This window comes from Paramormyrops kingsleyae, chromosome 15, assembly GCF_048594095.1.
Source record: "Paramormyrops kingsleyae isolate MSU_618 chromosome 15, PKINGS_0.4, whole genome shotgun sequence".
Lineage (NCBI taxonomy): Eukaryota > Metazoa > Chordata > Actinopteri > Osteoglossiformes > Mormyridae > Paramormyrops > Paramormyrops kingsleyae.
This window is the reverse complement of record NC_132811.1, coordinates 26,553,062-26,580,431: the sequence shown is the minus strand read 5'-3', so window position 1 is coordinate 26,580,431 and position 27,370 is coordinate 26,553,062. Positions and strand designations below refer to the sequence as shown.

The 27,370-nt window shown below is 42.2% G+C and overlaps 2 pseudogenes; both read right to left on the bottom strand.

Annotated features, from left to right (window-relative positions):
* Positions 1-6,806: 6,806 nt before the first annotated feature.
* Positions 6,807-8,126, bottom strand: LOC111848152 (rab GTPase-activating protein 1-like pseudogene; annotated as a pseudogene).
* LOC140577621 (rab GTPase-activating protein 1-like pseudogene) lies at positions 7,740-27,268 on the bottom strand (annotated as a pseudogene).
* Between the last annotated feature and the right edge of the window lie 102 nt (positions 27,269-27,370).

Genomic DNA, 27,370 nt, shown 5'->3' with positions numbered 1-27,370 from the left:
AGTATGTAAATAAAAAATGTATTATACAATATTCAGAAAAATATTCAGAAAATCATCTCATGCCCTACAGTTTTAAAATGACTGAATTTGCAAAAAGATCCACAGAATAAGTTTAAATGGCAGATGGTGTTCCCAAGATGGCGACTGCGGGCTCAATATTCACTCTCAGCTCCCATCTGCCTTTTCTGTTTCAGTTTTGCTGCCCTCTGTCATTGCAGCTACAATTCTGGATCTCATCAAGCATATATTTTAGGTGTACATTTTCATCTATATAATGTTTTTGTAAAGTAGTAATAAAATCCATCAAATAGAGTCAAACAAAAAGATTGATACTGTTTACTAGGATAAGCCTCTAATCATCTAAGCCTTCCCTTTGCTGTAACTAAGTGTCTTGGCTTCAGTTTTGGTGCAATTTCTCTCAAAATTTGTACAGGTCCAGATATTAAACCTTATAACTTGTCTGCAAAGGTTGAAAAAGATATGTAAAATACTTTTTGTGTTATCACACTATTAGTATCAAATGTCTGAAATTAACTTTTTTGCTATCATTATGCAGCATTGCTTCAACTTTGGGGCAATGTGTCTCAAGGTTTAATCAGTTTTTGGTCCTCACCCATGCGATGCCTATGCAAAGTTTTTAAAAGATCCATCAAACGGATTATTTTTGCCTTACATAGCAAAGCATCTGTAGCGGCGGTGGACCATTGTTAAAACTATATGTATTCCCTGAAGCCCGGGGAATACAATTACAAATACATGTACATATGCATAGCATATACACTCACCTAAAGGATTATTAGGAACACCATACTAATACGGTGTTTCACCCCCTTTCGCCTTCAGAACTGCCTTAATTCTACGTGGCATTGATTCAACAAGGTGCTGAAAGCATTCTTTAGAAATGTTGGCCCATATTGATAGGATAGCATCTTGCAGTTGATGGAGATTTGTAGGATGCACATCCAGGGCACGAAGCTCCCGTTCCACCACATCCCAAAGATGCTCTATTGGGTTGAGATCTGGTGACTGTGGGGGCCATTTTAGTACCGTGAACTCATTGTCATGTTCAAGAAACCAATTTGAAATGATTCGAGCTTTGTGACATGGTGCATTATCCTGCTGGAAGTAGCCATCAGAGGATGGGTACATGGTGGTCATAAAGGGATGGACATGGTCAGAAACAATGCTCAGGTAGGCCGTGGCATTTAAACAATGCCCAGTTGGCACTAAGGGGCCTAAAGTGTGGCAAGAAAACATCCCCCACACCATTACACCACCACCACCAGCCTGCACAGTGGTAACAAGGCATGATGGATCCATGTTCTCATTCTGTTTACGTCAAATTCTGACTCTACCATTTGAATGTCTCAATAGAAATCGAGACTCATCAGACCAGGTAACATTTTTCCAGTCTTCAACTGTCCAATTTTGGTGAGCTCGTGCAAATTGTAGCCTCTTTTTCCTATTTGTAGTGGAGATGAGTGGTACCCGGTGGGGTCTTCTGCTGTTGTAGCCCATCCGCCTCAAGGTTGTGCGTGTTGTGGCTTCACAAATGCTTTGCTGCATACCTCGGTTGTAACGAGTGGTTATTTCAGTCAAAGTTGCTCTTCTATCAGCTTGAATCAGTCGGCCCATTCTCCTCTGACCTCTAGCATCAACAAGGCATTTTTGCCCACAGGACTGCCGCATACTGGATGTTTTTCCCTTTGCACACCATTCTTTGTAAACCCTAGAAATGGTTGTGCGTGAAAATCCCAGTAACTGAGCAGATTGTGAAATACTCAGACCGGCCCATCTGGCACCAACAACCATGCCACGCTCAAAATTGCTTAAACCACCTTTCTTTCCCATTCTGACATTCAGTTTGGAGTTCAGGAGATTGTCTTGACCAGGACCACGCCCCTAAATGCATTGAAGCAACTGCCATGTGATTGGTTGATTAGATAATTGCATTAATGAGAAATTGAACAGGTGTTCCTAATAATCCTTTAGGTGAGTGTATATCAAAGATGATTAAATATTTCCTGTTTGGCATGCCATACATTACATATTATTATTATTATTATGTTACTCATATCCCTAGCCTCACATCCACATATCATATGTGTCACACCCACGGGGGCGGGGCTCGACAGGTGCAGATCATCGACGGACAATTAACCTCTTTTATAAGCATAGCGATCCCGGAACTTCTTTGCGAAGTATTGAGCCGATGTATAGACGCCTTGCTGAGCATTATTCTTGTCTCTTGTCTGCCCGCTTTCCCCTGCCTTGCCTGTTAACCGTGTGTGCGATCCTTACCTTCTCTCCTTCCCTCCTCAGACCAGCTCCCGCCCTTAACCTACCTGTCCTGCTGATCCCGGCATCTCCCGTTCTCCCCTCCTCGTGTGCCCCGGTCCTGTGTCTCCTTGTTGGACGGATTCCCCTGGTGACGAACCCTGCTTACGGACAACGACCCCGATTCCTGCGCGCCCCTTCTGTACGTTACCATCGGCTTTCAGCACTTGTGATCGCACCCTCGCCCACAGCGCACTCTGTCAGCGCTCTAGCTAAGGAGATAGCACTCCTTCGCTATGCGGAGCCATTCCCTGTCTTTGCTGGTCCTCCATAGACTTCATTAAAGTCTCGTTTTCCCTGCATTCTTGGATCTTTGTCTCCCTTCTTGCCCACGCCTGACAATATGTTTACAAAGTGTGTTTTAGTAAGTTTTTGTGTGTTTAAAGCATGTGGGAGGGGTATTTTAAGGCTTAAACTATAAAAAAAAATGTTTATTTCTATAGTCTTTCTATATCACAGATTTTCATCTGTCACTGATGGTTCCGCGATAGGCGGGGGATCACTGTACTGTTCTTGTTGATTATATAAAAATAGTCATTTTTGTTAAATTTTTTATTGTGCAAAAGGAATAGGTCAATGTCTTTGTAAATGTGAGGATTAGAGCACCCATTCTGTATATTGCATTATCGCCCAGATGTTGTGTCCTGTCTTCAACCAAAATGGGAGTTGATTTGTCTCTGATGTTTGGATCATGTGATCAACCCCCTCCCCCCTTCCTCTCAGTAAATTTCATTGTGGGGGATCTGGGGAGTAGTTTCCAAATTGCCCACAGGTATGTGACTGAGTGAATGGTGTGTGAGAGTGCCCTGCGATGGGTTGGTGTCCCATCCTGCGTTGTTCCCTGCCTTGTGCCAATAACCTCCGGGATAGGCACTGGACCCACTGCGACCTTGAACATGATAAGCGGTTTCAGAAAATGGATGGATGGATAGATCTGGGGAGGTGGGGGAGTGGTCTCCTTTAGTTCTTAAAATCAAAACTAGCAATCCTAGCAATAAATAATGATAGTTTAAATGATGAAGGTATGCATCTCTATTTAGACAAACAATGACATAGTGAGGAAAAAGTATGAGGTTGAAAAAAGGCTGATTGATATGATTTAATTCTTGGGTCAACGGGAGCTATAGTTTAAGGGACATGATGAGGGTGACAACTCTGACCGCAAAGGAAACTATAGATGTGCTTTCTCGCTACAACAATATTTTGGATTTTGTTGTGTTTTTGTGGTTTTGTTGTTTTGTGGTTTATCTTTTACTTAAATGACCATAATGCCTAATTCCCACCACAGAATTAAGTACCAGGAAAGGTTGGCCCTGGATGTTTTGGATCCTGCTGAGCCCCTCATAATCCTGTCCACAAACACAACAAAATAACAACAAACACATACATTTACACAATATAAAACACAAGTGTCTTCTCAATCTGTTTCTTCAAAATACCATCAAAATATAAACCCAAAGTTATTAACCATAATAAATAAGACCAAAATGAGCAAAATCTGTTGAATAAAGAAAAAATAAAAAGCAGTGAAGCACCCAAAGCTCAGTTTGGCAATGTAGTATATATAGAATTTTGAAAATAAGATCAGAAGCAGTAAAATGGGCAAGCGTAACAATCTAAGTGACATTGACAAAGGTCAACTAGACAACTGGGTAAGAATCTCCAAAACAGCAGGTACAATCCCTAGTATTTGCAGTAACGTTTTGTTTAACAAATAATCCAAAAGTTTAAATGTAAATAAATTAAAAACTAATTTGACAGCTTGTGAAAGCAAATTTAAAAAATGGCATACACATTTTAGGTATTTCATGAGCTTGTGTCACAGACTGCTCTGCGGATGCCCAGATGTCGCTCCAATGACCACACTCTTCTGGAATCCTGTTGACAGGACACACCTCCTCAAGGAAGCCTCTGTTTTTGGTTTCTTGATTACACCCCTGACTCCTGTTGAGAACCACACCTCTCTCAGCTGTTTCCTGTTTCCCTATCAAGAGGTCTATTTCTAGAAGCCAGTCTCACCGAAGGGTTGTGAGATGTTCATGGTGTACTTAGTTAGAGTGGTCTTCATGTTGGTTTCTATTGATTGCCTGTGTACTGATTATCACTTTGTTTCCTTGATTCCAAGTTGTGCCTGTTCCCCATAATACCAATGTCAACTATCGCCCAACCCACACCTGGTTACCTGGCTCTGATCTCTACCTCTGCCCAATGGTTACTGACGATGATCACCCGACCAATGCCTGTTTATCCAACCTCTGCCCTCCAGTTACCCACACCAATCGCTCTGCATCTCTGGCTACTCCTCAACACTGGGTTCTATCAGCTGTCAGGAGAATCCATAGAAACCTCGTGCTGACCTGGAGCTGTTTCTATTAATAGATTATCTAATCCTTCCAGCAATAGAACTGGTCACCTGTAACTGATCTACATCAATGTTCATCCTTTGTATTCATAACAGAACATCTCACCAAAGACAATGTACCCAGCGGATCAGAGCAGCCTCCAACATGTGCCAGAATCCCCGGGGAAGCAGGGAGTCCTCCTTGGTGGACTCATCGAAGTGAGCTGACAGCAATCGGGGAGTAGCTGGAGTCTTTTCACACAGGACTGTCAGAGCTCGCCTCACAGGTGCAGCAACTGCTTTCCTGTCACCCCATTTATCCATCGTTTCAGCCAGTATGTGAGCCATGTCTGTGGCCTCCAAGTCAGTTTAGTGGGGATCCGGTTTCATGTCACTTTTTCCTGTCCCAGTGTTAGATGATCTTTGAGCTGCAGCCCTCAGCTTTCCCAGCCGAGCACTCCAAGATCACTCATGTAATTGTCTTGCTCACTGGCTCAGCCAGAGAATGGGGAACAACAGCTTGGGATTCCAGAGCCCGTTTTGCAGTCTATTCGCTTGTTTCGCGGAGGAGATGAAGCTCGTTTTTGATCACTCTAAGTCAGGGAGAGAGGCAGCACGTGAGCTGATTTTGCCATCCAGTTTAGGACATTGGCAATGACTTGTGGAAGGGGAAGCTTCCTGACAATTTGGAGGATGTCATTGAATTAGCCATCAATATAGATCAGTGTTTCCCAACCCAGTCCATGTTTTTGCTTCCTCTCTGCACCCAACGCACCTGTACCAGGTATCCGGTGTTCCTGATTGGCTGGGAGCTGGGAGGGAGCAAAAACGTGGACTGTCCAGGGTTCCCCGAGGACTGAACAGGATCATGTTCAACATGTCTGCTAGATTCGTCAGAGGCTCCTTGTGAATAGATTTTTCTTTAAGGTAGAGAAGTGCAAGTTTCACCGGTCCATGGTCTCCTTTTTAGATTTTGTCCTCACAGAAGGCATAGTCCAAATGGACCCCACCAAGGTAAAAGGAAGCTGCTCCTGCAGCAGTCTCTTCCACTGCTAGAACTTGCAGTGGAGATCCTCAGAGTCCTTTTTGTGGGGGATTTTAATATTAATGTAGACAACAAACAAGATCCCCTGACAATAGCCTTTACTAATATATTAGACTCTATGGGTATCGTTCAAAATGTAATTGGGCCCACCCACAACTGCGGTCATACCCTTGATTTAATCCTATTGTTTGGTCTTGATATAGATAATGTAACTCTATTGCTTCAGATCAGTATTATCTCTGACCCTCATCTTATTATGTTTAATATTTACCTTGCTCAAAATATTAAGTCCTCGACTCGCTTCTATGCCAAACGTGTAATCACATCAAACAGAGCAAGTAACTTTATTGATAATCTCCTTGAGCTATTGTTTTTGTCAAAAGTAATGTCAAATCCCGCTGCACTTGATTGCACTACGGATTGTTTAGTGTCTAAATAACTCGTTACAACCGAGGTATGCAGCAAAGCATTTGTGAAGCCACAACACGCACAACCTTGAGGCGGATGGGCTACAACAGCAGAAGACCCCACCGGGTACCACTCATCTCCACTACAAATAGGAAAAAGAGGCTACAATTTGCACGAGCTCACCAAAATTGGACAGTTGAAGACTGGAAAAATGTTACCTGGTCTGATGAGTCTCGATTTCTATTGAGACATTCAAATGGTAGAGTCAGAATTTGACGTAAACAGAATGAGAACATGGATCCATCATGCCTTGTTACCACTGTGCAGGCTGGTGGTGGTGGTGTAATGGTGTGGGGGATGTTTTCTTGCCACACTTTAGGCCCCTTAGTGCCAACTGGGCATTGTTTAAATGCCACGGCCTACCTGAGCATTGTTTCTGACCATGTCCATCCCTTTATGACCACCATGTACCCATCCTCTGATGGCTACTTCCAGCAGGATAATGCACCATGTCACAAAGCTCGAATCATTTCAAATTGGTTTCTTGAACATGACAATGAGTTCACGGTACTAAAATGGCCCCCACAGTCACCAGATCTCAACCCAATAGAGCATCTTTGGGATGTGGTGGAACGGGAGCTTCGTGCCCTGGATGTGCATCCTACAAATCTCCATCAACTGCAAGATGCTATCCTATCAATATGGGCCAACATTTCTAAAGAATGCTTTCAGCACCTTGTTGAATCAATGCCACGTAGAATTAAGGCAGTTCTGAAGGCGAAAGGGGGTCAAACACCGTATTAGTATGGTGTTCCTAATAATCCTTTATGTGAGTGTATGTAAAGTGTTTTGTGACAATGACTTGTTAAAAGCACGATATAAATAAAATTGAATTGAATTCTTGTACAGATTCTGGAGGCCGTCCTCGAACATAATCTTCACCAGAATGTACAAGGCATGCTTCTCTGGCATGTGCCACAGCAGTACACCTGCCAGGAAGGACTGACCAGTATCCAGTCTCCTCATCATAGACAGAGTAGGCCTTAAAGATCTGCACAGGGAGTCCTGGCTATTGCAGTTGGAGTCATTGAAGTAGTCGTGGGCCATGAAGGTGCAATGTACACCGTGTGTAATCACCCCCTCCTGCAAGGAGTCATTGATGATGAGCACACGGTAGCGGTCCAGCAGTGTTGGGTCATTCTGGCAGCCAGAGAGGAGCTGCCAGACCTTGGCATGCAGGGCCTCGGGGATGCCGGTCCAGATGAGGGTGCTCAGGCCCTTGGGGTGCATTGGCATTGCCATGCCATCTGCTGAGGATCCCACCCCAAGACTCTCTAGACAATCCTTGGAAACATCACCAGTGCCACTAGAGAGCTCACTGTCACTGTCTTCCTTCAGCTCTACTTCCTCGCCAGGGGTCAGCAGTCGGTCCCATGTCCCATTCACCCTCTCTGTCTCTCTCTGCAGACTCTCGAAAATGGAATCTCTCTGGCTGCCTTTATGGCTGTTCTGTCTCAGCTTGAAGTAGAAGGTTTCAGTGAAGACCTTCCGGCTGAAGTACCAGAACCCCTGATTAGCCAGATAGACCCTCACCTGTGTGTCTGTGACAGAGCGCAATACGTCTGTCCCTGTAAATTAGCGGTTTCCCCGCTAGTTATGAATAGACGATGTTAGGGCATGCGTTCATTTATAATAACTTACCGATGTTTGCGGCGGGTTGCTGGTGTTGGTCTTACAGGTGTGCTCCAGGAAACCGGAATGCCGGTCGGGAGAAGTTTTTCTGTGCTCGGGTCGCACTTTACGGTGGGAGAGCTCATTAGAGCAGGGGGGTGAAGTATGGTATTTTGTTATTAAATTAATGTTATGTTACTTGATGTTTTATGCTGTAATACAGTGGGTCGGGGAGGTATACTGTGCTGGCAAAATGTGGAAAATGGTAAGGCATGCGTTTGACAGCTGATTGATTAGGGAGCGATCAATGGTATTGCCTAACATTTTAAATGTGTCCTGCGCGGCTCAGTCAAGAGATTTTTGCCTCTGCAGGGAGAGGAGGTATGGGTATGCTGCGTTGTGTCCTGCTGGTAACGTAAAAAGGAAATTAATAAAGGAAATGTCTTTTGTTTGAAGACCCCTGTGCGTCTGTCCAACATTCGGTGCTGAACCCCTTCTCCGCTCGGGCACACTCCGTTACAGTGTCCATGAAGAAAAGGACCGGCTCTGCCATCTTTGTCACCATGAGGTCCACCGCCACAGTCATGTACACCTGCTTCTCTTAAGGCAGGTCCTCATTCAGTACTTGGAATGTGGGGGTGTTCGGATGGACTCCAGGTGCCTGTGATCACATATACTTTTCCATCCAGGCTCTTCCTCATTGACTCTATGTTTAAGAGGTGCATGTCACTAGACCTTCTAGCCTGAATTGAGCAGCATTCCAAAGCACCTCTGAAATGCCCAGTTCCTTGTTGCTCAGAAGGTGTAAGTTGACCGCCATCTTCTTCTGCATACTTTGCCATAATTTGAAGTAGATCTTGTCACCATCTTTAGGACAGGGATGAATTACCGTTGCCATCATCCTCTCACACCTCCAGCAATAATATAAAAGTAAAGATGACGCTGATGAAGGCTGTGGAGAAGCTGTACAAGATACAGCAGACAGCCCCCTTTATGTGACAAGAGAACACTTAGATCTGGAAGTCTTCGCTGCTGCAGTAGCTCACCGTGACGCAGAAGCAGTCACTCTCCAGTGTTAAGGTTAGAGTGATTGGCTATTTTTCCTGTACCTTGACACCTGCAAAGAAAAAGTACAGACTACACTCAGAAAAGCTTGAGTTCCTATTCCTGAAGTGGCCAGTTACAGATCAATTTAGAGATGACTTGTTTTATGCACCTGCAGTAACTGCAGTGACAATAATCCCCTTACTTAATTGATGATGACATCAAGGTTGAATGCAACTGGGCATCAATGGATGTCAGAGTTAGCAGTTTTCAACATCACCCAGAAGTATTTACCGGGAAGAGTAAACATCGATGCAGACTTCCTGTGCCTGGAAGTGATTGGAGCGATTGGAAATACCACTGAGATGCAGAGACAGGATGTTATCAATTGGACCACAGCCATTACTGTGAATCCAGCAGTTCAGGATATAACTGGGCTGATAGAACACATAGATACACACATCACAGCATGAACTGTTATAAGGTCAGTTGGAAGATCCCATCATAGCTAGAGGAGAAAGGTAAGACATACTATGACTGTAAAAGACAAAGTGCTGTACCTGTGTACCTTGTTTGGAATATGTCATATTGTGGAGGGCCTGGGAAATTGCGAGCCTGCTAGGAAAGTCAGATACATGTTGTTGTTTGAAAGGGGAAAGATATCCTAGTGCACAAAGTAAAGCCAGAGCATGGGTCAGGCCGAGGCTGGATACTCCACCACAATACGCTAATGCCCTGTAATGTCTTACTGCTGGAAGAGCCGATCCCACATGTAGTACAAAACAGAAATCACATGGTCAAGGACACCAGATAAAACTGGAATTAGTAGAGAGGTCTGAGGATTCCAAGAGCTTGGATGAGGAGATCTCCTATTGAGCTAACAGACATCAACACCAAGCAACAGAACAAGTACCTGAAACAAGTTTCCCTGAACCTGTGACACAGCTTGCACTTAATCCGGATGTAGCAGAGGAGCCTACCATCGGGAAGAGTGTGGATTCAAAGACAAACAGAGACAGATGATTATGACAACCTACATGACCATCAAGAGTCACCACAGACAGAATTGCAGGTGTGGAGGTCACAGCAGGAGACACAATGCAGGTAAACTTAACATATGAGAGCCTAGGTCAACCCAGTCATTGCTTTGTTGGACTTTGCAACATTCCAAAGTATGTGAATACACTCGGCTCAGTGAGTTGTATTCACATACTTGTGTTTGAAATGTATCCAAACAATGTGTCCTGCCCCGATCATCCGCTCCTTCCGTGTGCCACGCCCCCTCATTAACCTCGTGTGGAAACCCCGTGTGATCAGCTGTTTCTGGTTGTTGTCATTAGCCCTCTGTATTTCGTGCACATATCAGTTTGTTTCCCCAGTCCGGTCATTGTATTGTCCGTCTACGTTTTGCCTGCCTTACCTGTAATTAAACCCCGTATTCCCCGATACCCTGACGTCTGCGCCTTTGTCTCCGTTCCGTCCCCGCTCGGCACAACAATATTATTATAATTAAACACAGAGTGCAAATTACCCCTCCATAATTGGGGGTACTACCTTCATAACACTTCTATGACCATTATGGTCCGCTACCACGTCAATACGAATAGTCGCCACCAGGATCAATGTTAACAGTGCAAGATGTGCTAGGGGTGTTTACTAACATGTATGCAACACACGGTCATAGTCTGGACATGCGACAAAATGAGAATCAATACAGAAGATATCATTATCCTTATTCCTATCCAAAAGAATTTGGTTTTGATAACTCCCAGGAATTATCCTAGTAAAGGTAATAAGCCTATACATTTACAAACAGCCTGGTCTGGTCCAGCAGTCTGGTGTTATTCCTGCCCTCTCAGTCCCCCCAGCTCCAACAGCCTTCAGAAATAAATATTTGCCTATTAGGCTAATATCTGTCTTGATGATACAGTAGATCTTAAAGTACAGCCTAATGTAATTAACTTCTTGGTCCTGCGTGCTGTCCTCATCCTGCCATCTTCCTGCTGCCTGCTCCTGTGCCTCTCCTGCCTTCTGCTGACCACCACTTTCCTTCATACACATTAACAGTTTGCAAAACTGCACCTATACTTTTAGTGTAATGTTCTGTAGCTCTTAACACTAATATTTCCTACTTACTCTTCTTTTACCACCAAAAAAGTGTCTGACATCTCCATCTTTCCTTTTCCTCATAGTGTGTCTGTGAACAAAACAGTATCAGATGAAGTTTCTAAAAATGTCTATAAATATGAAATTGTGGAATGCAGAATCAATACCACTAAAATTCAAATAATAGGGCTTATTATTTGCTAGCTAGTTTGTTTTTACGTTGCCCCTATAGTAGGGCTGGACGATATCATATCGATGTGATATCGCCCAGCCCTACCCTATAGGTTTCACTTATAGTAATGTTTTTTCAGAGCATAATGTTAGACCTTCTTATGCGTTAACATTAGCCTAATAACAAACCACAAAGGCTAAGTGGCAAATTAATTTCAGAAAGGCACAATTTATTCATGATAAAATGAGAATGAAAACATAGGGAGTTCATCTCCTTGAAAAATGACCATGATCAATTTTACCTCACCAAATTAGCCTGGTTTAATTAAATAGAGAACGTAGCTTATCTTGCTAGTTAACTTAATTAACGTTGACTGCACCAGTGTTCTGTCGAGTTGAGCTACTTTGTCGAGGTAAGCTATGGTTAGGGCTATCGATTAGCACTACGGTAGTTTACCTCGACAAAGTAGCTCAACTCGACAGAACACCGGCCTCAGAAGGACAATGGTAAGTAATTCAACTTATAAAGACGTCAGCTTGCATTAGTCGATGAAACACTTAAACGAATAAATGAAGGTTGTAAAATAACACATTTTCAACAGGCTAGACTTCTGTTAGCTACTTACATTTACCAACGCATGACAAACAGTGCCATGACAGACGAACACAATGAACAGGTCACTCAATGAGAATGAACAGTGGTCTTGATCGAGGGGTACAGTACCCCCCAGTACCCCCCGTAATTTGAACCATGATTAAACGTATTAATGGTTTATTATTAATATTAAAATAATGAATAAGAAATCTTTATTTTAAAATGTATTTTATTATATAATAATAATTACTGTTACTGTCTATCATTGTCTAAATGTATTTTTACTGTCTAAATTTGTATTCAGCTAGTGTAAACATGCACGATGCTATCACAGCGAATGCGAGGCTGAGACTGAAGCGTTACCCTTTGTTTCCGCTGAGAGAGGTGCCGCGTGACTCATTTCCCTGCACGTACAAGTTATCTTAGGTCGGCGTTCACGGTTTGACTTCTGAGATTCAGATCCAGCTCTAGGTAATTTTTTTTCGATCTAGTTGATTCTACTATAAAAACTGAAGTATACAGGTTTCCATTGTTAAGAAACAGTGTCAAAGCACAAGTACTATATAAACATTGTAATGTTGACTGTGGGGGAGATTAAATCAGACCATATGTAGAGTAATGTGAAAATGGTAAACCTGTGAAGCAGCTAATATAGTTAGATCAGGGGTGGCAAATCTTATCTGCAAAGGGCCTGTGTGTATGCAGGTTTTTGGGATAATCTTTAAGTCAGCTGTTCAAACCCAGGTGTGAGGACCCTTCAGCCAATCAGTCCTCTAACTGGTAATTTCATTAGGGAGTTGCAGCAAAATCCCGCATCTATTTCTGGATAAGATTGACCACTCCTGAGTTAGATGATCAAACTGTTTTCATCTGGAAAGAAGTGGCCATATTGTTCATTGTTACAGTGAGATTGTGAACGACTTTATACTACAGTAAAATTCACAATATGTATATGTTGGGGACATCTGTTTTTGGTGGGAGAGGAATGGAGGATTTGCAACAAACTGAAATGTCGTACTGGTAACATGCAGGGCTTTCTAATTATTTGCAGAACTACTGTATTGTTTTTATGGATATATTAGATGTATCCAGACTGTCAACCAGTAGGGGGCAGTGTACACAATTTGTCTTAGCTGAGGAGTAATACTCCACGTTGCAGAACGAAGCCTACCACAAAAAATAAATTAAAATAAGAAACTCTGTTAACTGAATGAGTTATGCAGGAGCTGTAGCCTGCTATCTCGTGGTGCCCACTGGACAATCCAGAATAACAAAGTCTTCATTTGAGGGTAAGTTCATATGTGTCCCAGCCTGACAAAGGAATAAAATCATGAACTTTGTTCTGCATCGGGGTCTGTGTCCTCTAGATACCAGATGTAATACTTTTGTATGTCGTGATTGATTTTTTTTAAGTTAGGTTATTATTTAGCATTTGCATATGTCTCATATGGCAATAACATAGACATTTCATCATTGTTATACATGAGATCAATGTTCCTGTATTGACAGTCTGTGCTTTATGTCTGTTTGCTAATTCTCAGTTAACGAATGGTTTATCATTCTTAATCACATTTGTTATTCATTAAGATTAATCATTATTGGGAAACATATTGTTTTCACTGCTGAGACATGCCTACTGAACCTGGCAATTGGCTGGCGAGCTGAATTCTGCAAACTGTGTTGCAGACTCAGGTGATACAACCCTGCAATTAGGGACAATTTGCCTTTAATATGTAACTCATTCATATGAGCGAAACAGGCAATAGGCCACGTTGATATGATCCTCTCGGCGTAAACTGCACTGAAAGGCATAGATGATCAACACAATCAGCTGTTTGTCTAGTAAAGAGCTTTGGGGAAAGTGTGTTCAAAATACAAGACAAACCAAGTGCATTTAACTAAAAGAAGCTGGCTAAGTCAATGTCAAATATGCAGCAGATGACACTTTAGAGAAGACCACAAATATACATAGGGAGGAGGCAGTGGATCCATACGTTAGGACTCTGTACCCTCGATCGCTGGTTCAAACCCTATAGCAGCAAAGTAATGCCACCATTGGGCCCCTGAGTAAGACCCTGAACCCCAAGCTCCAGGGGCGCTGCGTGCTGGCTGACCCTGCGCTGTGACCACCAAGCATGCTGTCACCTGTATACGTGTCTGTGTTAATGTTTGACTGTAAACTTTACAGTCATACATTTTGTAGGAAGTGAAACAAAAAAATGTGAACCTACTGAATACAACGGATTGTTTGCCTGAAAGTGTGTGTGTGTGAGCATCCCTGTGTGGGTGTGAGCTCCTGAAGATGGCATGAAATGAAAGGCATGGATACACTGGCGCTCCGAGCAAGCCGAGGTTGAAACAGAGTGGCGATCAAAAGCTCTGTTTGCTTTCAGAGCCTGCAAATCCATCCAATGGGAAGGGAGGGAGGGAGAGAAAGGGCTCTGGAAGCTTTCCAGCCAGCTTCCTACAGCGTGGACAAACTCACCGGCGTTGCTCCAGACTGTAGCCACCAGATAGTGAGGCGGCTGGAGGGCTTCAGGCTAGCGAAGCGGCGGAGCACTGGTTCACGCTCGCAAAGATCGCTACAGGTCACCGGCAGCCGCACGCACAGCCACGGCGCATGGAAGCTTGGCAGGAGAAAATCACTGGGAGCATAAGCACTCAGGGATTTCTTGTTGGGCTTTTGTTCTACTGAAGTTGTATGACTCCAGCGTGCAGTTTGGAAGTCGGCAGCGAGGATAGCTCTGAGGGATGTAAAATGAGGCAGAGCAAAATGTTCCTCCTATTCTCGCCTTGTGGATTGGAAACATGGTTATTCATGAGGCTGAGCTAGCGGAGCTTGCAGGTCAGGGAAAGTGCAGAGTACCGGAACTCAGCTTCTTGCTGGGCAGTCTGTCTGAAATCAATCAACTGACCTGTCACATGGTCAACCTGGTTATGGCCACAGTGGGATGATGACGTTGTGACTCCTCAGGTACACTCTGCATCAGCACAGTGACAGCTGGCTGCAACTGGTTCATGTGTGCACATATCATGTATTTTGGCTTTAAAGAAAGATGTCTTTTTAAAAAGTAGACCATTGTCTTTGTCTTTTTGCCCTTAATCCTTTATTTTTTGTTAAAATTAAAATCAAATAATTTTATATTGATTTGTAATTATCTGGAAATAATTACAATAAAAAAACTAGTAAAACAGCATTTATAATCTATGGAAGTCAAGAAATAAGCAGCAATTCTACAGTAAAGCTATAATAGAAGAACATAATGAAAACACTGAGATATGATTCAGTGACTGAGTTTATCGTGACATATCTAGGCTGAAATTAATCCTCTTACGTAATGACACTCATCTAATGCTACTGGATTTTCCTTGAAAATATCTATATTGCAAACGGTACAGTCCCTCTATTTCCAGAAACCTCTGAGCCGTAGTAGTTATCTTGGGAAGCAGAGGGAACCAGGTAGGTAACATAGTACTGATCCACCGCAGAAACATAACAGTCCCATTAACTAAATATTTGAAAACAATTATCAGTTGCAGTTCACAAGATAATAAATTATTTTATATTGTTAAATGATTACATTGTTATTATACTGTTTTTGCAAACCATTGTGAACAGAGGGAAAATGAACACTAAGAATGTATATATAACCAATAATGCGGTTCAAATGTCTATATTCACAAATAATGCTTGGCAAACCAATGGGGCTCTTCCTAAATAGCCATGGCAGACTTAGCCAAAGGGTGCACTGTTGTGTCTTCCTTTGTTGACTGGATGGTGTACACAGGCTACCTGTCACACACTCCCACGTCAGTCCTGTCCCGCTACCCTGGGCCTGACCCACCGAGCAGGCCATCCTTCCTGGCGCAAGGCTCATCGTATGACCCAGGGGAATGTTGCACCTCACAAATCCATGGAAGGGGTCGGCCCTCCTCCACACCTTTCCCGTGGGAGCTTGCAAAGCCAGGATAACCTCGAGACCTCAGCTGGTTTCCTGCCAGAAACATTAAAGCTCCACCCCCATCCCCTGATTACCCAGGCATTATTCTCCTTCTCCCTAGTTTGCTTTTCTCTCCTTTCTTTTCCTTGCTTATATTCCTTTCTCTTTTTTCAATGCTGATGAAGATTAGATTTTTCCCCCTCTTTTTTGGCAGAAAGAGCAGTGTTCACATGATCTCCTGCGCTGCAACTATTATCTGCAGATTGCAGAGCTGCCTGTTTCAATTTAGCCTCCCCATTAGCAGCACAAAAAGCTTAATTTGAAAAGTGGAAATCAAACTGTCCCTGCAGGAAGGCTGACTGACATTAATGGTGAGCTGGCTGTTTGCTACAGGGCCGCACTTTGTGTGGCTTTGTTGCTGCCTTCCTTTCTGCGAGGCACCATGCCTGTCATATTCCTTTAGCTTTTGAAAGGTCGAGTGCTGCCATTTGCTACGTTTAAACTGCCGACACCCTTCTGAAAAAGACAGGATGCTGCAGTCCATGTGGCTTCTCCTCTTCCTAAGTGTGTATTTTTGCATACCTTTTGCCATTTCCATTTACTTGTTTCTTCTTTAAATCACTGACACAGAACAGCACCTCTTTTCCCTAATGAAGGGTATGCAGAGCAAATGATAAGCTTTGAAGAACAAGTTTGACATTGATCTGGGCCAATCAAACAGGATTCTGATGAACATTGACCAGTGGTTTAATGAGGAAAAATGGTTCCTTTGGTTCACACTTGCTACATATCGGAAAGCTCTTTTATTGTTTATTTCTGATTTTATATAGCTGTAGATTTTACTTCACATATCTGTTTTTGAACAATGTAAAAACAGACAGACGTCATTCAAAATTAGCTGCATTACAATGCAAAAATCAAGGAGGAATATTACTCAGAAACTCAAAAGCTGGGGAAAATAGATCAATAATAAATAGACAGACAGACAGACAGACAGATAGATAGATAGACTGACAGACTACAGGCCAGACAGCTGGGCCAACCCTCCGATTTTTTTTTTTTATAAACAATACACTGTAGATTTTTCAAACTTTTATTACAAGAATATCTTAGAAATACTTACATGTAACTGATTGGTTTTAAAGTATACTGTAGCAATTTACTGTGGATTGTAAGTGCAATTTAATGAATGTGAGTGCCTAAGTTTAATCAAAATAATCACCCCTGGCCTTTGTCACAGCAGCACAGATTCACAGCATCCTTACAAAGTAGTGTATTATTTAAAAAAAATCTGAGGGTGAGCTCAAACTTCTGCTCTGGAGTATAGATGGATGGATGGATGGATGGATGGATGAGTTATCACACCCTCTCATTAGATTGCTGCACACTTGGTGACATCTGCTATTTACTCTCTGTAACGTTTCCTACCTCTCCCCTCCCACGACCCAATGGTAGACTCAGGCAGGGGCAAAAAAATTAAAAGGGTACCTATTGCATGATGAGTAGATATCACATTTTCTTGGGAACACCTACAATACCAGTCAGAAGTTTTTGCATAAACTATTTTCTACATTTGCATGTTACTCACTTAACATTTACTATAAATACACTCAAATTTTTTTGCTAACAAATATATTTACAGTATATTCACTGTTTGAGTACCTTTATTAGCAAGAAAATGTCATATCTTTTATTCATCAAAGTAACCTGCTATAGTAGTTATAAGAGCACAGAAAATTCAAGGCATTCTTTCTGCAAGGGACATTAAATATTGCAGTTTCATGGGATGAAGCAGTTAACTAGTAAATTTAAAATTAAAGGACAGCCTAGAACTTGACTTTTTTCACTGGAAGGACACCCATCAGAGATATTTTTCTCTCCGTATGGGTACCTCAAGTTTATCTAATTGTTATATCTAATTGAAATATATCATTTCGTCATATTTTCTCCACTGGAGGAAACAACTCCTCACACTCTCACATATGGATGGACACCCTATACAGCAATGCATTACATTCATGCAGGGCACCTATTTAGACACTTTACCATGTTTTCTCACTCTTAAGGAGTACCCTGCGTTTTTTTTTATACAGAATAGGATATGTTTTGGGACACTTAATAATGTAAGGGTGGCATACAAGGCACTTCATAATAGCACCTTTTTCCATTGAAAGGGTGCTCATCCGCTTGTTATGATGTTTGAATCACATGACAATAGTGCTGGGCGATAAAACGATCTCGATTTTTTATCGATAAAAAATGAGGAAGATCACGATGATACACACAGACTATAAAACTCGATCAACCAAATTTGCTCCGTTTTAGAGAATGCGCTGAGACAGACAACTCGATGGCCTATCGAGCAGAGGTTTACTGAACGCCAGTGCAACAGCCAATCACCGACGACGTTGTAATTTTGCCCATCCTCCCTTAAAGAAGCACTGGGTGCGTTCGACTTGGGCAGTGGGTCTGTCTGCAGTGACGCAATGTGGAGCGCGATCTGCCGGCGGCTACAGGGGTGGAGTATAAACTGACTGCAGACAAGTCGGACAGCTTCTACTCCTCGTAGTCTGTGAGACCTGACTGCAATGGCAGAAGGGTGTAGATAAATCTATACAAATATCACCTGCATGCCTCCTTCACATATTGGACGATTAAACAAATAAAGCAGCGCAACATTACAGTAACTAATAATAAGTAAACCACTAACTTACGTGTACTGTTAGAGCATTTATGTAATTTATTTAAACTTTATTTCACCAGGTAAATGAACTGAAACCAGTTCTCACTGCTTTACGTGCTTTTCGGGAGAAATAGCAGATAACGCATTGGAACTTCCTGGGATACAAACGTCATGCGTGTGACTACAATCTTCAGCCAATAAGGGCAAAGTTGTGTCGTCACGGAGGCGGTTCCAGTTTGTGCTGCACGGTCTGTCTCAAGTCGTCTTGCTCTCGCGAGGATTATGTACCATGCGACATGGTGACGCGTTGTGACGTTTTGCAGCGCCGGACAAAAAAATCTAACCATGATTTGGCATTTTTTTGAATAACTGTTTTTTGTTTGGTTTAGATACTTTTCTACATCAGAATTTTAAAAAGTTTTAAGAGGCCAAGAATAGAGGAAGATACTTGTTGCAGTCAGTTCTGTCCTGCTTTATTTTATGTTTGCCCTTTAACATATTTGCAATATTATACAGTTTTGCTCATTCTTTGAATACTTGAAAATCAATAACCTTTTATAATTTTAAGGGAATTTTGTATGTAAACAGTAAAATTCATAGGAAAATAAGTATTTGTTTACTAATATTGTTTATTTCAATGTATTCATTCTATTTGTCAGAATAAGGTTATTTTTATTATTATTTTGATTATTACATTATTACATGGAACAGCATTGTGAAACTATAATATTGAGTGATATTCAAAATATCGTTATAATTTTATTTGCCATATCGCCTAGCTCTACATGACAATACTGTTTCCATAGCCATATACGGCACTGTTGTGTTCCTCGGAGTTTTAATCAATCTGGAAAAAAAACAATTGCTATTCTATTGCTTTCCATGTGACAAGAAAGAGAAGAAGAAGTGGCTATATATACTAAACAGCCAATTTTCACATTATTTCATGTTTGGTATTAGGAGTGTAACAATACACAAAAGTCATGGTTCAGAACAAACCTGAGTTTTGGGTTCGTGGTTCAGTGCAATTTTGATACAGCAGAGAAAACAGAATTCGTAATAAATATATGTAAAATAAATAATTAAAAATCACTACATAATCACTACATTACATAATCATAATAACTACAACATAATCAACATAACCAAATGGCATGTTCTCTATTACAGAGTACGGTCATGTATCTGTCGCTGAACTTGCTTAAATTATACAGAATGACTAACTTGCAGAAGCTCTTTCTGCTTTGTTCCAGTCATACACACACTTGATGTTGTCTTACAGTTTTTTCCAATCATTTTAACGCGTGTCTCAATACCATGTCCACTTTTTCAAAACACTTAACACATGCACCATACCATTGGACCATGTGAGCTAAACTATGTATACGTTTACATTGCTTTGACACAATATGCATTCAATCACCACTGCCCCCAAATTTCATGAATACTTCTCTCAATCAGTGTTCACCACCAGCAAAACTTTGTACAACTACAGCCGATTTTTCAGACGTCTAGATAATCTGTTCAAAACAGTTAACTTTCAGGTGAAAACCTAATGAAATTTAGAGCACTGTAAATTGATTCATGCTGCATTTTGACAGACAAAGGACACTATGCACTTGCAGTAACACAAATAATTATGCTTTTAGCAGAAATTTCATAATTTTGTTTTTGCTGCTTCGTTACCATCTACCCCATCTATACAAATGGAGTGACCCTTTCCTTTTTGCAAGGCAAGTTTGGCAACACAATGTAATCTGTGCAAAAACAGTGGGTATGGCAACATATATTACAGTAAAACATTTACATTTATTCATTTAGCAGACACTTGTATCAAAAGCAACTTACAGTGAAGTACTGTAACTAAATGGACTGGAGTAAGTTGGGGTCAAGCTCCTTGCTCAGGGGCACAATGGTGGTACCCTCTGGGATTGAACTCACAATCTTCTGGTGTTCCTACAGTAATAGGGACCCAGATCCCTAACCACTAGACCACCACCATCCCCCTAGATCACCACCAAGCATTTTACAATGGTTGAAGCTGGAAAGCTGAATGAAAACACACACCTGCCTGTAATTTCAGCTAAGCACCTATCTAGGAATTTGTTTGGTTAGTGCCAATTTGCCATATGTACAAAAGGGGCCATCTTTGGATTGGCATTTTGCTTTAGCCAGTGAAAAATGGATGCAGCTAGAGGCTGAGGAAGAGCAAGACAACGGAGAGGAAGTGGAAGAGGGAGAACCATGGTAACTGATGAAATCAGAGCCACAAGCAAAGCAACAGGCACTATACAGTATTTAGAGCATTCTGACTGAAGGTATTTGATTGATGTGCGTATTACTGTAGCAGAGTGATTTGAGGGAAGTCTCTGGCGGGAAAAACTGATGCATCGGTGCACGTTTGTCTTTACTGCAACCCACTATTGTAGGATCCAGCGTTTACCTCCCACAGGAGGGAGAGGAAGAATTTTCAGACCGCAGCAGGGGGATGCTGTGGTGCAGATGGTGATTGCCAATAACAGTATAAGGCTGAGAGAAATCCACGACAACATTATTGGCGATGACAACATATTTGCCAACATCAACACTGTTAGCACAACAACTATTGTGAGAGTGTTGACTAAACATCAGATATGGATGAAGCAATTGTACACTGTCCCATTTGAAAGAAACTTGGAACGTGTCAAGGAACTCAGGCATAAATACGTTCAGGTGAGTTTGACCGATACAGCACACACAGACATTTACTCTTTGCACAACATAGTAAATTATGCAATTTGTGACATTGTGTGTTCTCTAATTTACCGAAGAGAGTTATGGAGCTTGAGGCGAGTGAGATGGAGCATCTGTTCATCTTTGTGGTGGCTTCAACTGGCTTCAACTTGGCAAAACACCAACGCCGTGGAAGAAATGTCATAGGAAGAAGAGCCACCATTGAAGCTCCTGGCGAGAGGCGCTAACATCACTATGTGTGCAGCAATATCTGCAGAAGGACTGCACCTGCACAGGGCTGTAACTGGCCCATACAACACAGCCCTCCTGGTTACTTTCCTTGATGAACTGTGGGAAAAACTTACTGCCCCAAGAGATGAAGTAAGGCAAAATTTACCAACATATGTGATTGTATGGGACAATATGGCCTTTCACCACTCTCGCCTTGCTTTTACTCACAGCACTGACTACAGGGTTCCATTTTTTTTTATATACGTATTCTATACTCATTCTCCCGCTAACTCAAACAAAATCATGTAATTTTGGTACACCTTACAGATTAACAAAAAAATTCAATCAGATAATGTAAAATATAATGTCAGATGAGGACATATAATTCAACAGATTACATGACATGAATAGGAAGATCGCGGAATTTCGTCCGACGGAACGATCTTTTGGGAATCTGTTCCCACACGTCGGACGTTCTTTGAGACAACGCTAAACTAAGCGAGACAGTTAGCCTGGTCCAGACCAGGCTTGTTCTCAGGTATAAATTACCATGGTAATTCAGCGGGGATTCATTTAAGACACGTTGATGGAACGGAACTCTCACTTAAGTAAGACTGACTTGTCAAAATAAGTCAGACTTTCCCTTAATCCTGCTTCATGGAATACCCCCCTGGTTGCGTTTGTTGGTCCAGAAAGTAATTCAATTTCGCCATGTAGGCTACGTTCTTAAAAACTGCTTTTTGTTGGATATATCCCGATTATATGCCGTGGGCCTTTTAATTTGTTTGTTTGCAATTTCGCCAGGTAGGCTAACTTCTTTAAACTGAGTTTTGTTAGACTACATATTTCGAGATGTTTTATTGTAGTCTTTGTAAATATGTACAGTATATAGTTTAGCCTAACCCAGCCACTTAAGGGAGCAAGCCAGCTCAACTCGTCAGAACACTGGTCCTAAACCCGGATTAATGGGGAGAGTTGGCGTCAAGAAATAAAGAGACTGTATCTTCACTGCATCACTGATGTCAAAATGTGGGAAATATCTGGTTGTATAAATAAATGCGTTAAAGTAGGTTAATGATTCTGTGCTGTCTAAATTGTATAAAAAGTTAGACTACATGACATTTGAATGGGCTATATCCGGATGCATGGACGCATTATGAGTATGAGAAAGACGGTGAGTGCACACTAATTAACCTATACCCTATTCACTTAGACAATACACTGCAATTTTTGCAACAGAAATGGATGAGATGGGCAGGCAGCTGGAGGTGGAATTTTTGTCCTTGGTAAAACTCTGACGGCCTCCACACTGGTAACAATGTTATTTTCTAGGCATAGCCATACAAATCTCCTCCTGTCTGAAAAGGTGTAGAAAACGCAATTTAGCCACTAAAACTTTACAGTTTTTCTGAGGGACAGTCGAATTCTCTCGTTAAGTTTTTTTTGTGTTCTTGCACCCACACTTTAAAACTCGTTTCAGCGCCGCCGCATATACGTGTGCGTGCGTGTGTGCGTGCGGGCGGGGGGTGATCGGTGTTTTGCCCTGGGGCTTTGTGTGCAGTTGTTCCACCACTAATAATAATAATGTGTTTATATAATATATGCACACATCTCTCTCTGTGTATACGTAATGGAATATAAAAATAAAAACATATATGGCTCATATATTCTTTTCATCCTTGATGTAGCGCACCGTTGATTCATTCAAGCCGTAATGGCGAGCGACGTCCGTGTAACGCTTTCTTTCCCAAAGCATATCCAGGAGTTTTACCTTCTCTTGAGTGGTCAAGGTCTTCTTCTGGCGCTTAGGCTCACTACTATCAGAAGGCTTAGAACATGCAGGACGCTTGGGAGCCATCGTAGGGCTTAAAACAAAACGAAAACAATCGGACCACAAGCAAGGTACGCGATACGCAGAGAACTGTGACGCGTCAGGGAAAAATCCGCGATATAGCGGGGGCGCGATAGTTGAACCCCCTCCTGGAGCCGACACCTTATCGTGGTGGAGGGGTTTGTGTGTTCCAGTGATCCCAGGAGCTAAGTTGCCTGGGGCTTTATGCCCCTGGTAGGGTCATCCAAGACAAACAGGTCCTGGGTGAGGAACCAGACGAAGTGCGGCTCAAAAGACCCCTTATGAATTAAACCATAATGGATACACATTTTCCCTTGCCCGGACGCAGGTCACCGAGGCCACCCCCTGGAGCCAGGCCTGGGGGTGGGGCTCGATGGCGAGTGCCTGGTGACCAGGCCTATACTCATGGGGCCTGGTCGGGCACAGCCCGAACAAGGCATGTGGGTCCCCCCTCCAATGGGCTCACCACCTATAGGAGGGGCCATAGGGGTCGGGTGCAATGTGAGCTGGGCAGTGGCCAAAGGCGGGGACCTTGGCGGTCCGATCCTCGGCTGCAGAAGCTAGCTCTTGGGACATGGAATGTCACCTCTCTGATGGGGAAGGAGCCTGAGCTGGTGCGCGAGTTCCGGCTAGACATAGTCGGGCTCACCTCAACACATAGCCTGGGCTCTGGAACCAGTCTCCTTGAGGGGGGTTGGACCCTCTTCCACTCTGGAGTTGCCTGCGGGGAGAGGTGCCGAGCAGGGGTGGGCATACTTATTGCCCCCTGGCTTGGCACCTGTACATTGGTGTTTACCGCAGGGTAAGAGGATAGCCTCCCTTCGCCTTCGGGTGGGGGGACGGGTCCTGACTGTTGTTTGCGCTTATGCGCCAAGTGGCAGTTCAGAATACCCACCCTTTTTAGAGTCCCTGGAAGGGACTCTCTTGTTCTGCTGGGGGACTTCAATGCTCACGTGGGCAATGACAGTGAGACCTGGAGTGGCGTGATTGGGAGGAACGGATCTGAACCCGAGTGGTGTTCTGTTCTTGGACTTCTGTGCTCATCACGGATTGTCCATAATGAACACCATGTTCAGGCATAAGGGTGTTCATATGTGCACTGTATCACAATCTCTCCACCAGAAGGACACTCATTAAGACACTACATCACATTCTCTTGCTTGATAGGGCACATCATCTTCCATGAAGGGGGCACCCTAGATGGCACTGAATGGGCAGCCAAGAGCCATGTGTTTGCCACTCTAAAGGACACTTTAGCAACGTTTTTTCAGTCAGAGGGACACTGGGAGGCAGTATACACACACCCCCTCCCAAGTCCACCAGTGCCTTGACAGGACAAAACCTGATTTATCAGCATACAGCCATGGAAAAGCATAAGAGACCACTGTATTTTTTAACAAATCTGCATTTTTCAGTCCTAATTTAATCGTGGTTCTGCTGGCAGAAGGCTGCGTTGAACTGCAGGTTGCTTGCAGGTTCAAAATTTAAGGTAGCAGTACACTTAAAGGTGAAGCAGGAGACACAAGGAATGACGAGAAACCAGTCAGGTAAAGGAGAAAGCAACTTCTAATGCCAGAGATGACTGTTGAATGACATCAAGTAACCTTCAAAAGGATTGAGAAACATTAAGTGCAAGTGTGAAGTGCACTGCTACGACAGTCCATATCAGGCTTCTAGAAGCAGGACTGAAATCCCATAATGCAAAGAAGAAGCCCTTCATTAATGATAAAGAGAGAAGAACCCGGCTGCAGTGTGCAAATAGAGTGGTACCTCATAATTCGAACTTAATCCGTTCAGAACTCCGGATTGAATCCTAAAAAGTTCGAGATCTGATCGAATTTTCCCCATAAGAAATAATGGAAAACCAATTAATTGGTTCCTGGCCCCAAAGAATTACACCAAAATATGTTTTTTTTAGCATTTAAACACAAAATGAACCGGGTAAAATAAGAAGAGCATATACTGCACTAAACACATCTAAGCACATTTATCAAAACAGTAATTTTTAAAGTAAGAAAATAAATGTATCCAAACAATGTGTAAAGTTAAAAAAAAAACAATGTGTCCTGCCCCAATTGTCTGCTCCTTCCGTGTGCCACGCCCCCTCGTTAACCCCGTGTGGAATCCCTGCGTGATCAGCTGTTTCTGGTTGTTGTCATTAGTCCTCTGTATTTAGTCCGTGTTTCAGTTTGTTTCCCCAGTCCGGTCATTGTATTGTCCGTCTGCGTTTTGCATGCCTTACCTGTAATTAAACCCCGTATTTCCCAATACCCTGATGTCTGTGCCTTTGTCTCTGTTCTGTCCCCGATGGGCACAGCAATATTATTATAATTAAATGTATTAATGGTTTATTATTAACATTAAAGTAATTAATAAGAAATCTTTATTTTTTAAATGTATTTTATTATATAATAAAATACAGTATATGAAGTGTCGTATTTTTGTATACTTTGAGTGAGATGCTTACATGTAGCAAGTGTAAATATTTCAGTATTAAGCTACATATGAAGTTGAATGTTACTGCACTCCCTCCTGTAGATGATAATGAGTCTTTTCTGCTTCAGATGCTGCCTGCTTCTTGGGAATGGCTCCTTGCAGAGCTTAAGCATGCTATTTTTCACTATAGCTATCAAATTCACTTCTGTTCTCCAAAAATCTCCAAAGACGAACATCTGAAACCCCCAGAGCCATTAAAACTGGCTATACACATAAATTACTCTTATATTTTCATATTATTACCTATACATATTTCTTAATTACTTAATAATTATAATACTTTTCAATACTACTACATTATTCAAGTGTGGAATACTTTGGATGGAAAAACATCAAACATAAGGTAAGCTACAATAATTAAGAAGCCACTCAGCTCCATGCAGGAAAATGGTGTCTTGCTATCTGCGCATCGCTTGACTGCATTTTGCTGTGCAGGTGTGCCTGTGCACCCCCCAGCTTAAGGTCTGAGTCTGCAGCTCGCTGTCTGCACATCGCCAGACTGCATTTTGCTGTGCAGGTGTGCCTGTGCCCCCCCATTCCCCTCACATGGCCTATTCGCGGGGCCCCACTGTAATTCCGTTGCCCTCTGTTCCATCAGTGGCTCATTAGTCTTAATTCTCTGGGCCCTCTTCTTCTGTCTGACATGTAACACATTCACTGTTATCCTGCGGTTTCTGTAGGGATCACTGGTTAGTCCTCTTATGGCATCAACGCCCAAAAACATCATTGTCATTGCTTTTATTTTTACCCAGTCACTCCCGTAATATTCTGAAATAAATATTAGCGTCGCTATTAAATGGACCACAGCTGTGAATATGTATAAAAAGCTGATAATGATGATGACTATGTTCAGTCTATATATTTTCTTATTGTTGTTTTGCAGCTGTTTCCCCAACAATAAAATGCCCTGGAACTTTAAAAAACTTTTTTAATATTGCATAATAGAAGACTGTTCAGAAAATTCTGTATGGTACTCCCCTTGCCTTATTACATAAAATCTGACTATGACAAATGACAATGACCCTTACCTGAACTCCAAACAATTTCTTTTTTTATATCACCTTTCGCACCACTTTCAACAGTTTTCTTATTTATTTGTTTTCTTTGAGGTTTTATTATTTCTTTCATATACGTTTGATGCTTAAAACAATGGTGCAGTTTTTTATAATCAGTAAATTACATTTTGTTTCAAGTATTTATGCCATGCTGGTAGCTTTTACACTTAATATTATACACTAATAACACTAATTCCTTATTAACTGAAAATCTGTCCTAAGTGTCAGAACAATCCACACTTTGTGTGTCACCTATGACTGAACAACAGCCACAAAGACAAGGCACCTAAGTGGATGTAATGAAACTGAGGTACATTTTCAAAAAATAGTTATGTTTTTGAGACTATATAAAAACATGATATGTTTTTGTACTGAAATGATACAATGCATGTGGTAATATGAGCAAGGCTATCTGCAAATTAATATCATCCGGAGCACATTTCCACTGATGGTGATGTTCGTCAGACCCTTTGATTCTGAGTACTTCACTTCCTGCTACTTGTTCCTCACGGTGTTGCCTCTGTCTCTGCCAGTCCACCTCCAGTGACCTTCCCACGATGTATGCCTGGCCCATCCCCATTACTAATCACTACTCTTCCTCTTAACATGATTGTATGTTGATTTAGCTGCCTTCACTAATAGCGTCTTTCTGGCCTGACTAACCAAACTGAAGGGCCAATCT